We start from the raw sequence: 14,973 nt of genomic DNA, 5'->3' as shown, positions 1-14,973 counted from the left end.
TAGCGGTGATCATATTTCCATATTTTTACAGATCGTGGTGTAGATATTTCCATTTTCCTCAGATGGCAGTTTAGATATTTCCATGTTTATACAGATGGCGGTGTAGATATTTCCATGTTCATTCAGAAGGCGGTGTAGATGATTCTATGTTTACAGAGATGGCGGTGTTGATATTTCTATGTTTATAGAGATAGCGGTGTTTATATTTCCATGTGTATAGAGATGGTGATGTAGGTATTTCCATGTTTATAATGACAGTGGTGTAGATATTTCCATGTTTATTCAGATAGTGGTGTAGGTATTTCCATGTTTATACAGATGTCGGTGTAGATAGTTCCATGTTTATGGAGATGGCCATGTAGATATTTCCATGTTTATACAGATAGCGGTGTAGACATTTCCATGTGTATAGACATAGTGGTGTAGATATTTCCATATTTAAACAGATAGCGGAGTAGGTATTTCCATGTTTATACAGATAGTGGTGTAGATATTTCCATGTTTATACAGATAGCTGTGTAGATATATCCATGTTTATACAGATTGTGTTGTAGATATTTCCATGGTTATACAGATAGCGGTGTAGATATTTCCATATTTATACAGAGAGTGGTGTAGATATTTCCATGTTTACAGAGATAGAGGTGTAGATAATTCCATATTTGCAAAGATTGCGGTGTAGATATTTCCATCTTCACACAGATTGCGGTGTACATATTTCCATGTTTAAACAGACAGCTGTGTACATATTTCCATATTTAGACAGATAGTGTTTTAGATATTTCCATGTTTATACAGATTGCGGTGTAGATATTTACATGTTTATAAAGATAGCGGTGTAGATATTTCCATGTCTATAGAGATAGCGGTGTAGATATTTCCATGTTTATACTGACAGCGTTGTAGATATTTCCATGTTTATACAGAGAGTGGTGGAGATATTTCATGTGTATACAGATAGCGGTGGAGATATTTCCATGTTTCTAGAGATGGTGGTGTAGATATTTCCAAGTTTATGCAGGTAGCGGTGTAGATATTTCCATGTTTATAGAGATAGCGGTGTAGATATGTCCATGTTTATATAGTTAGCGGTGTAGATATTTCCATGTTTACAGAGATAGCGGTGTAGATATTTCCATATTTATACAGATAGCGGTTTAGATATTTGTATGTTTATTCACATGGTGGTGTAGATATTTCCATGTTTATACACATAGCGGTGTGGCTATTACCATTTTTATACAGATGGCAGTGTAGATATATCCATGTTGATACAGATAGTGGAGTAGATATTTCCATGGTTATAAAGATAGCGGTGAAGATATTTCCAAGTTTATAGAGATAGCGGTGGAGATATTTCCATGTTCATAGAGATAGCGATGGAGGTATTTCCATGTTTGTACAGATAACGATGTAGATATTTCCATGTCTATGCAGATAGCGGTGTAGATATTTCCGTGTTAATGCAGATACTGGTGTTGATATTTCCATGTTTATAGAGATAGCCATGTAGATATTTCCATGTTTATACAGATAGCGGTGTAGACATTTCCATGTTTATAGGGATAGCTGTGTGGATATTTCCATATTTATACAGATAGCAGTGTAGATATTTCCATGATTATATGCATAGCGGAGTAGGTGTTTCCATGTTTATACAGACAGCGGTGTAGATATTTCCATGTTTATACAGATAGCGGTGCAGATATATCCATGTTTATAAAGATAGCTGTGTAGATATTTCCATGTTTATAGAGGTAGCGGTGTAGATATTTCCATATTCATACAGATAGCCGTGCAGATATTTCCATGTTTATTCAGATGGCAGTGTAGATATTTACATATTTATGCATATAGCATTGTAGATATTTCCATGTTTATACAGATAGCGGGGGAGATATTTCCATGTGTATACAGATGGCGGTGTACATATTTCCATGTTTCTACAGATGACTGTGTAGACATTTCCATATTTTTACAGATGGCGTTGTAGGTATTTCCAGGTTTATACAGATAGCGGTTTAGCTATTTCCATGTTTATTCAGATAGCGATGTAGATATTTCCATGTTTATAGAGATGGCTGTGTAGATATTTCCATATTTATAGAGATAGCGTTGTAGATATTTCCAATTTTCTACAGATGACAGTGTAGATATTTCCATGTTTATACAGATGGCCATGTGCATATTACCATATTTATACAGATCTCTGTGTAGATATTTCCATGTGTGTACAGATGGTATTGTAGGTATTTCCATGTTTATACAGATGGTGGTGTAGATATTTCCATGTTTATTCAGATGAATGTGTAGATATTTCCATGTTTTTACAGATGGCGGTGTAGATATTTCAATGTTTATAGAGATGGCGCTGTACATACTTCCATGTTTATACAGATAACTTTGGAGATATTTCCGTGTTTATACAGAGAGCAGTGGAGATATTTCCATGTTTATACACATAGCGGTGTACATATTTCCATGTTTATAGAGAGACCGGTGTAGGTATTTCCATGTTTATACAGATAGCAGTGCAGATATTTCCGTGTTTATACAGATAGCGGTGTAAATATTTCCATGTTTATACAGATCACGGTGTAGATATTTCCATGTTTATAGAGATAGCGATGTAGATATTTCCATGTTTATACAGATAGCGGTGTAGATATTCCCGTGTTTATACAGACCGCGGTGTAGATATTTCCATGTTTATACAGCTAGCGATGCAGATATTTCCATGTTTGTACAGATGGCGGTGTTGATATTTCCATCTATACAGAGATGACAGTGTAGATATTTCCATGTTTATACAGATGGCGGTGCAGATATTTCCATGGATATGTAGATGGCGGTGTAGATATTTCCATGTTTATACAGATAGCGGTGTAGTTATTTCCATGTTTATATAGATAGCGGTGTAGCTATTTCCATGTATGTACACATGGCTCTGTAGATATTCCCATGTTTATACAGATGGCGGTGTAGATATTTCCATGTTTATACAGATATCTTTCGAAGTATTCCCATGCTTATACAGATGGCGGTGTAGATATTTCGATGTTTATAGAGATAGCAGTGGAGATATTTCCATGTTTATACAGATAGCGGTGTAGATATTTCCATGTTTATACTGATCGTGGTGTCGATATTTCCATGTTGATATAGATGGCGGTGTAGATATTTCCATGTTCATAGAGATAGCGGTGTTGATTTTTCCATGTTTATAGAGATAGCGGTGTGGATATTTCCATGTTTATACAGATAGGGGTGTCGATATTTCCATGTTTATAGAGATGGCGGTGTAGTTATTTCCATGTTTATACAGATCACGGTGTAGATAATTCCTTGTTTATACAAATAGCGGTGAAGGTATTTCCATGTTTATACAGATAGCGTTGTAGATATTTCCATGTATATACAGATGACTGTGTAGATATTTCCATGTTTATACAGATGGCCGTGTAGATATTTCCATATTTATACAGATGTCTGTGTAGATATTTCCATGTGTATACAGATGGTATTGTAGTTATTTCCATGTTTATACAGATGGTGGTGTAGATATTTCCATGTTTATTCAGATGACTGTGTAGACATTTCCATGTTTATACAGATGGCAGTGTAGATATTTCCATGTTCCTACACATGACTGTGTAGGTATTTCCATGTTTATACAGATGGCTTTGTAGATATTTCCATGTCTATAGAGATAGCGGTGCAGATATTTCCATGTTTATACAGATAGCGGTGTATATATTTCCATTTTTATACAGATCATGCTGTAGATATTTCCATGTTTATACAGATACCGGTGTAGATATTTCCATGTTTATACAGACGGCAGTGTAGATATTTCCATCTTTATAGAGATAGCAGTGTAGATATTTCCAAGTTTGTACAGATGGCGGTGTTGATGTTTCCATCTATACACAGATTGCCGTGTAGGTATTTCCATGTCTATACAGATGGCATTGTAGATATTTCCATGTTTATACAGATACCGGTGTAGATATTTCCATGTTTATACAGACGGCAGTGTAGATATTTCCATCTTTATAGAGATAGCAGTGTAGATATTTCCAAGATTTTACAGATATCGGTGTAGATATTTCCATGTTTACACAGATTGCGGTGTAGATATTTCCATCTTTCAACAAATGGCATTGTAGATATTTTCATGTTTATACAGATGGCGGTGTAGATATTTCCATGTTTATAAAGATGGTGGTGTGGATATTACTATGTTTATACAGATAGCGGTGTAGATATCCCATGTTTACAGATCGTGGTGAAGATATTTCCATGTTTATACAGATGGCGGTGTAGATATTTCCTTGTTTTACAGATAGCGGTGTAGATATTTCCATGTTTATAGAGATAGCGGTGTAGGTATTTCCATGTTTATAGACATAGCGGTGTAGATATTTCCATGTTTATATAGATGGCGTTGTAGATATTTCCATGTTTTCACCGATAGCGGTGTTGGTATTTCCATGTTTATACAGATAGCGATGTAGATATTTCCATGTTTATACAACTCGCGGTGCCGATATTTATATCTTTATACAGATGGCATTGTAGATATTTCCTTATTCACACAGATGGCGGTGTAGATGTTTCCATGTTTATGCAGATGGCGGAGTAGTTAGTTCCATGTTTATGGAGATGGCAGTGTAGATAATTTCATGTTTATAGAGATGGCGGTGTAGATATTTCCATGTTTATAGAGATAGCAGTGTAGATATTTACATGTTTATACAGATGGCTGTGTAGGTATTTCCATGTGTATACAGACGGCATTGTAGATATTTCCACGTTTATACAGATGACTGTATAGGTATTTCCATGTTTTTACAGATGGCAGTGCAGATATTTCCATGTTTACAGAGATATCGGTGTAGATATTTCCATGTTTGTACAGATGGCGGTGTGGATATTTCCATCTATACACAGATGTCCGTGTAGATATTTCCATGTTTATACAGACGGCAGCATAGATATTTCCATATTTATACAGATGTCTGTGTAGATATTGCCATGTGTATACAGATGGTATTGTAGGTATTTCCATGTTTATACAGATGGTGGTGTAGATATTTCCATGTTTATTCAGATGACTGTGTAGATATTTCCATGTTTTTACAGATGGCATTGTAGATATTTCAATTTTTATAGAGATGGCGCTGTAGATATTTCCATGTTTATACAGATAACGGTGGAGATATTTCCATATTTATACAGACAGCAGTGCAGATATTTCCATGTTTATACACATAGCCGTGTACATATTTCCATGTTTATAGAGGTAGCGGTGTAGGTATTTCCATGTTTATACAGATAGCGGTGTATATATTTCCATCGTTATACAGATGGTGGTGTAGATATTTCCATGTTTATACAAATGGCAATGAAGTTATTTCCATGTTTATACAGATAGTGGTGTAGATATTTCCATGTTAATACAGATGGCGGTGTAGATACATCCGTGTTTCTGAAGATGGCGGTGTAGATATTTTCATGTTTATAGAGATGGCGGTGTAGATATTTCCATGTATATAGAGATTGCGGTGTAGATATTTCCATGTTTATAGAGAAATCGGTGTATGTATTTCCATGTTTATAGAGATAGCAGTGTGCATATTTCCATATTTATACAGATAACGGTGTAGGTATTTCCATGTTTACACAGATGGCGGTGTAGGTATTTCCTTGTTTATACAGATATCTGTGCAGATATTTCCATGTTTACACAAATAGCCGTGTAGATGTTTCTCTGTTTACACAGATAGAATTGCAGTTATTTCCATGTTTATAAAGATAGCGGTGTGGATATTTCCATGTTTATACAGATAGCGGTGTGGCTATTTCCAAGTTTATACAGATAGCGGTGTGGGTATTTCCATGTTTATACAGATAGCGTTATAGATATTTCCATGTTTATAGAGATGACTGTCTAGATATTTGCATGTTTATACAGCTTTCCGTGTAGATATTTCCATGTTTATACAGATGGTGGTGTAGATATTTCCATGTTTATACAGATGACTGTGAAGTTATTTCCATGTTTATACAGATGTCAGTGTAGATATTTTCATGTTTATAGAGATAACGATCTAGATATTTCCATGTTTATACAGATAGCGGTGTAGACATTTCCATATTTAGAGAGATAGCGGTGTAGATATTTCCATGTTTACACAGATAGCAGTGTAGGTATTTCCATGTTTATAGAGATGGGGTTGTAGGTAATTCCATGTTTATAGGGATAGCGGTGTAGATATTTCCATGATAATACAACTCGCAGTGCAGATATTTCCATCTTTATACAGATGGCAGTGAATATTTTTCCATGTTTATACAGATAGTGGTGTAGGTATTTCCATGTTTATACAGATGGCGGTGTGGATACAGCCATGTTTCTGAAGATGGCGGTGTAGATATTTTCATGTTTATAGAGATGGCGGTGTAGATAATTCCATGTTTACAGAGATTGCGATGTAGATATTTCCATGTTTATAGCGAAAGCGTTGGTATTTCCATGTTTATGGAGATAGCGGTGTAGATATTTCCATATTTCTAAAGATAGCGGTGTAGGTATTTCCATGTTTATACAGATGGCGGTGTAGATATTTCCATGTTTCTACATATGACGGTGTAGATATTTCCTTGTTTATAGAGATAGCGTTGTAGATATTTCCATGTTTATACAGATAGCGCTGTAGAGATTTCCACGTTTTCAGAGATAGCGGTGTAGATATTTCCATCTTTGCACAGATTGCCGTGTAGATATTTCCATTTTTACACAGATACCTGTGTAGACATTTTCAAGTTTACACAGAGAGCTGTGTAGATATTTCCATGTTTACACAAATAGCGTTGTAGATATTTCCATGTTTATACAGATATCGGTGGAGATATTTCCATGTTTATACAGATAGCGGTGGAGATATTTCCCTGTTTACACCGATAGTGATGAAGATATTTCCATGTTTATACAGATAGCGGTGTAGATATTTCCATGTTTATAGAGATAGCAGTGTAGATATTTACATGTTTATACAGATGGCTGTGTAGATATTTCCATGTGTATACAGATGGTATTGTAGATATTTCCATGTTTATAGAGATGACTGTATAGGTTTTTCCATGTTTTTACAGATGGCAGTGCAGATATTTCCATGTTTATAGATAGAGCGGTGTAGATATTTCCATGTTTGTACAGATGGCGGTGTTGTTATTTCCATCTATACACAGATGGCCGTGTAGATATTTCCATGTTTATACAGATGGCGGCGTAGATATTTCCATGGACATGCAGATGGCAGTGTAGATATTTAAATGTTTATACAGATGGCTGTGTAGATATTTCCATGTGTATACAGATGGCATTGTAGATATTTCCATGTTTTACAGATGACTGGATAGTCATTTCCATGTTTTTACAGATGGCAGTGCAGATATTTCCATGTTTATACAGATAGCGGTGCAGATATTTCCATGTTTATACAGATGCCTATGCAGATATCTCCACATTTATACAGTGGGCTGCGTAGATATTTCTATGTTTATACAGATGGCAGTGTAGATATTTCCATGTTCCTACACATGACTGTGAAGTTATTTCCATGTTTATACAGATGGCTTTGTAGATATTTCCATGTCTACAGAGATAGGGTTGCAGATATTTCCATGTTTATACAGATAGCGGTGTATATATTTCCATGTTTATACAGATCGTGGTGTAGATATTTCCATGTTTATACAGATACCGGTGTAGATATTTCCATGTTTATACAGACCGCAGTGTAGATATTTCCAAGTTTATAGAGATAGCAGTGTAGATATTTCCAAGTTTGTACAGATGGCGGTGTTGATGTTTCCATCTATACACAGATTTCCGTGTAGGTATTTCCATGTGTATACAGATGGCATTGTAGATATTTCCATGTTTATAAAGATTGTGGTGTAGATATTTCCATGTTTACACAGATGACTGTATAGGTATTTCCATGTTTGTACAGATGGCGGTGTAGACATTTCCAGGTTTATAGAGAAAGCGGTGTAGATATTTCCATATTTATACAGATAACGGTGTAGAAATTTCCATGTTTATACAGATAACGGTGTAAATATTTCCATGTTTATACAGATCACGGTGTAGATATTTCCTTGTTTATACAAATAGCGGTGTAGGTATTTCCAAGTTTATACAGATAGCGGTGTAGATATTTCCATGTATATATAGATGGCTGTGTAGATATTTCCATGTTTATACAGATGGCTTTGTAGATATTTCCATGTTTATACAGATGACTTTGTAGGTATTTCCATGTTTATACAGATGGCGGTGTTGATATTTCCATGTTTATAGAGATAGCTGTGTAGATATTTCCATGTTTATACAGATAGCGGTGTAGATATTTCCATGTTTATACAGATCACGGTGTAGATATTTCCATGTTTATACAGATCGCAGTGTAGTTATTTCCATGTTTATACAGATAGCGGTGTAGATATTTCCATGTTTTTACTGATATCGGTGTAGATATTTCCATGGTTACACAGATTGCGGTGTAGATATTTCCATATTTATACAGATGTCTGTGTAGATATTTCCATGTGTATACAGATGGTATTGTAGATATTTCCATGTATATACAGATGACTGTATAGGTTTTTCCGTGTTTATACACATGGCGGAGTAGATAATTCCATCTTTATGGAGATGGCAGTGTAGATATTTTCATGTTTATAGAGATGGCGGTGTAGATATATCCATATTTACAGAGATAGTGGTGTAGATACTTCCATCTTTCTACAGATGGCAGTGTAGATATTTCCATGTTTATACAGATGGCGGTGTAGATATTTCCATGTTTATACAGATCGTGGTGAAGATATTTCCATGTTTATACAGATAGCGGTGTAGATATTTCCATGTTTATACAGACCGCAATGTAGATATTTCCATGTTTATAGAGATAGCAGTGTAGATATTTCCAAGTTTGTACAGATGACGGTGTTGATGTTTCCATCTATACACAGATTTCCGTGTAGGTATTTCCATGTGTATACAGATGGCATTGTAGATATTTCCATGTTTATACAGATGGTGGTGTAGATATTTCCATGTTTACACAGATGACTGTATAGGTATTTCCATGTTTATATAGATGGCGGTGTAGATATTTCCATATTTATACAGATATCTGTGTAGATATTTCCATGTGTAATCAGATGGTATTAGAGGTATTTCCATGTTTATACATATGGTGGTGTAGATATTTCCATGTTTATTCAGATGACTTTGTAGATATTTCCATGTTTTTACAGATGGCAGTGTAGATTATTCAATGTTTATAGAGATGGCGCTGTAGATATTTCCATGTTTATACAGATCGCAGTGGAGATATTTCCATGTTTATACAGATAGCGGTGTACATATTTCCATGTTTTTACAGATATCGGTGTAGATATTTCCATGTTTACACAGATTGCGGTGTAGATATTTCCATCTTTCTACAGATGGCATTGTAGATATTTCCTTGTTTATACAGATGGCGGTGTAGATATTTCCGTGTTTATATTGATGGTGGTGTAGATATTACCATCTTTATACAGATAGCGGTGTAGATATTTCCATTTTTATACAGATCGTGGTGAAGATAATTCCATGTTTTTACAGATCGCGGTATAGATATTTCCATGTTTATGCAGATAGCGGTGTAGATATTTCCATGTTTATAGAGATAGCGGTGTAGGTATTTCCATGTTTATAGACATAGTGGTGTTGGTATTTCCACGTTTATACAGATAGCGATGTAGATATTTCCATGTTTATACAGCTCGCGGTGCAGATATTTATATCTTTATACAGATGGCATTGTAGATATTTCCTTATTCACACTGATGGCGGTGTAGATGTTTCCATGTTTATACAGATGGCGGAGTCGTTATTTCCATGTTTATGGAGATGGCAGTGTAGATAATTTCATGTTTATAGAGATGGCGGCGTAGCTATTTCCATGGACATGCAGATGGCGGTGTAGATATTTCCATGTTTATACAGACAGCGGTGTAGATATTTCCATGTTTTTACAGATATCGGTGTAGATATTTCCATGGTTACACAGATTGCGGTGTAGATATTTCCATCTTTCTACAGATGGCATTGTAGATATTTCCATGTGTATACAGATAGCGGTGTAGATATTTCCATGTTTATATAGATGGAGGTGTAGATATTACCATGTTTATACAGATAGCGGTGTTGATATTTCCATGTTTATGCAGATCGTGGTGAAGGTATTTCCATGTTTATGCAGATCGTGGTGTAGATATTTCCATGTTTATACAGATCGCGGTGTAGATATTTCCATGTTTATACAGCTCTCGGTGCAGATATTTATATCTGTATACAGATGGCATTGTAGATATTTCCTTATTCACACTGATGGCGGTGTAGATGTTTCCATGTTTAGAGAGATGGCGGAGTAATTAGTTCCATGTTTATGGAGATGGCAGTGTAGATATTTTCATGTTTATAGAGATGGCGGTGTAGATATTTCCATGTTTATAGAGAGAGCAGTGTAGATATTTACATGTTTATACAGATGGCTGTGTAGATATTTCCATGTGTATACAGATGGCATTGTAAATATTTCCATGTTTATAGAGATGACTGTATAGGTATTTCCTTGTTTTTACAGATGGCAGTGCAGATATTTCCATGTTTATAGAGATAGTGGTGTTGATATTTCATTGTATGTACAGATTGCGGTGTTGATATTTCCATCTATACACAGATGGCGGTGTAGATATTTCCATGTTTATACAGATCGTGGTGAAGTTATTTCCATGTTTATACAGACCGCGGTGTATATATTTCCATGTTTATACAGACCGCGTTGTAGATATCTCCAAGTTTATACAGATAGCGGTGTAGATATTTCCATGTTTATACAGATAGCGGTGTAGATATTTCCATGTTTATAGAGATAGCGGTGTAGGTATTTCCATGTTTATAGACATAGTGGTGCAGATATTTCCATGTTTATATAGATGGCGTTGTAGATATTTCCGTGTTTATACCGATAGCGCTGTTGGTATTTCCACGTTTATACAGATAGCGATGTAGATATTTCCATGTTTATACAGCTCGCGGTGCAGATATTTATATCTTTATAAAGATGACATTGTAGATATTTCCATATTCACCCAGATGGCGGTGTAGATGTTTCCATGTTTATACAGATGGGATAGTAGTTAGTTCCATGTTTATGGAGATGGCAGTGTAGATATTTTCATGTTTGTAGAGATTGTGGTGTAGATATTTCCATGTTTATAGAGATAGCAGTGAAGATATTTACATGTTTATACAGATGGCTGTGTAGATAATTCCATGTGTATACAGATGGCATTGTAGATATTTCCATGTTTATACAGATGACTGTATAGTTATTTCCATGTTTTTACAGATGGCAGTGCAGATATTTCCATGTTTATAGAGATAGCGGTGTAGATATTTCCATGTTTGTACAGATGGCGGTGTTGATATTTCCATCTATACACAGATGGCCGTGTAGATATTTCCATGTTTATACAGATGGCGGCGTAGATATTTCCATGGACATGCAGATGGCGGTGTAGATATTTCCATGTTTATACAGATCTTGGTGAAGATATTTCCATGTTTATACAGATCGCGGTGTAGATATTTCCATGTTTATACAGATCGCGGTGTAGATATTTCCAAGTTTATACAGATAGCGGTGGAGATATTTCCATGTTTATACAGATAGCGGTGTAGATATTTCCATGTTTATAGAGATAGTAGTGTAGATATTTTCATATTTATACTGATAACGGTGTAGAAATTTCCATGTTTATACAGATAGCGGTGTAAATATTTCCATGTTTATACAGATCACGGTGTAGATATTTCCATGTTTATAGAGATAGTGGTGTAGATATTTCCGTGTTTATACAGATAGCGGTTTAGATATTTCCATGTTTATACAGACCGCGGTGTAGATATTTCCATGTTTATACAGATAGCGGTGCAGATATTTCCATGTTTGTACAGATTGCGGTGTTGATATTTCCATCTATACACAGATGACCGTGTAGATATTTCCATGTTTATACAGATGGTGGCGCAGATATTTCCATGGATATGTAGATGGCGTTGTAGATATTTCCATGTTTCCACAGAAAGCGGTGTAGTTATTTCCATGTTTATATGGATAGCGGTGTAGATATTTCCATGTATATACTCATGGCTTTGTAGATATTTCCATGTTTATACAGATGGCGGTGTAGATATTTCCATGTTTATACCGATAACTTTGTAAGTATTTCCATGTTTATACAGATGGCGGTTTAGTTATTTCGATGTTTATAGAGATAGCAGTGGAGATATTTCCATGTTTATACAGATAGCAGTGTAGATATTTCCTCGTTTATACTGACCGCGGTGTAGATAATTCCATGTTTATAGACAGGGCAGTGTAGATATTTCCATGTTCATAGAGATAGCGGTGTTGATTTTTCCATGTTTATAGAGATAGCGGTGTGGATATTTCCATGTTTATACAGATAGGGGTGTAGATATTTCCATGTTTATTGAGATGGTGGTGTAGATATTTCCATGTTTATATAGATCACGGTGTAGATATTTCCTTGTTTATACAGATCACTGTGTAGATATTTCCATGTTTATACAGATCATGGTGAAGATATTTCCATGTTTATACAGATCGCGGTGTTGATATTACCATGTTTATAGGGATAGCGGTGCAAATATTTCCACATTTATACAGATAGCGGTGTAGTTATTAGCATGTTTATACAGATAGCGGTGTAGATATTACCATGTATAAACAGATGTCTGTGTATATATTTCCGTGTTTAAACAGATGGCAGTGTAGATATTTCCTTGTTTATACAAATATCGGTGTAGTTATTTCCATGTTTATAGAGATCACGGTGAAGATATTTCCTTGTTTATACAAATAGCAGTGTAGATATTTCCATGCTTATACGGATAGCGGTGCAGATATTTCCTTGTTTATACAAATAGCAGTGTAGATATTTCCATGTTTATACAGATCACAGTTTAGATATTTCCTTGTTTATACAAATAGCGGTGTAGTTATTTCCATGTTTATACAGATAGCGGTGTAGATATTTCCATGTATATACAGATGGCTGTGTAGATATTTCCATGTTTATACAGATGGCTGTGTAGATGTTTCCATGTTTATGCCGATGACTTTGTAGGTATTTCCATGTTTATACAGATGGCGTTGTAGATATTTCCATGTTTATAGAGATAGCTGTGTAGATATTTCCATGTTCATACAGATAGCGATGTAGATATTTCCATGGTTATACAGCTCGCGGTGCAGATATTTATATCTTTTTACAGATGGCATTGTAGATATTTCCTTATTCACACAGATGGCGGTGAAGATGTTTCCATGTTTATACAGATTGCGGAGTAGTTAGTTCCATGTTTATGGAGATGGCAGTGTAGATATTTTCATGTTTATAGAGATGGCGGTGTAGATATTTCCATGTTTATAGAGATAGCAGTGTGGATATTTACATGTTTATACAGATGGCTGTGTAGATATTTCCATGAGTATACAGATGGCATTGTAGGTATTTCCATGTTTATACAGATGACTGTATAGGTATTTCCATGTTTTTACAGATGGCAGTGGTGATATTTCCATGTTTATAGAGATAGCGGTGTTGATATTTCCATGTTTGTACAGATGGCGGTGTTGATATTTCCATGTATACACAGATGACCGTGTAGATATTTCCAAGTTTATACAGATGGCGGCCTAGATATTTCCATGGACATGCAGATGGCGGTGTAGATATTTCCATGTTTATACAGATTGCGGTGTAGATATTTCCATGTTTACACAGATGGTGGTGTAGATACTTCCATGTTTATACACATGGAGGAGTAGATACTTCCATCTTTATGGAGATGGCAATGTAGATATTTTCATGTTTATAGAGATGGCGGTGTAGATATTTCCATATTTATAGAGATAGCGTTGTAGATATTTCCATGTGTATACCGATGGTATTGAAGGTATTTCCATGTTTATACAGATGGTGGTGTAGATATTTCCATGTTTATTCAGATGACTGTGTAGATATTTCCATGTTTTTACAGATGGCAGTGTAGATATTTCAATGTTTATAGAGATGGCGCTGTAGATATTTCCATGTTTATACAGCTGGCGGTGTAGATATTTCCATATTTATACAGATGTCTGTGTAGATATTTCCATGTGTATACAGATGGTATTGAAGGTGTTTCCATGTTTATAGAGATGGTGGTGTAGATATTTCCATGTTTATTCAGATGACTGTGTAGATATTTCCATGTTTTTACAGATGGCAGTGTAGATATTTCAATGTTTATAGAGATGGCGCTGTAGATATTTCCATGTTTATACAGATAACGGTGGAGATATTTCCATGTTTATACAGAGAGCAGTGGAGATATTTCCATGTTTATACACACAGCGGTGTACATATTTCCATGTTTATAGAGACAGCGGTGTAAGTGTTTCCATGTTTATACAGATAGCGGTGCAGATATTTCCTTGTTTATACAGATGCCTATGCAGATATTGCCATATTTATACAGAGGTCTGTGTAGATACTTCTATGTTTATACAGATGGCAGTGTAGATATTTCCATGTTCCTACCCATGACTGTGTAGATATTTCCATGTTTATACAGATGGCTTTGTAGGTATTTCCATGTTTACAGAGACAGCGGTGCAGATATTTCCATGTTTACACAGATAGCGGTGTATATATTTCCATGTATATACAGATCGTGGTGTAGATATTTCCATGTTTATACAGATAACGGTGTAGATATTTCCATGTTTATACAGACCGCAGTGTAGATAATTCCATGTTTATAGAGATAGCAGT

This window comes from Pan paniscus, chromosome 19, assembly GCF_029289425.2.
Source record: "Pan paniscus chromosome 19, NHGRI_mPanPan1-v2.0_pri, whole genome shotgun sequence".
Lineage (NCBI taxonomy): Eukaryota > Metazoa > Chordata > Mammalia > Primates > Hominidae > Pan > Pan paniscus.
This window is presented reverse-complemented; position numbering follows the sequence as displayed.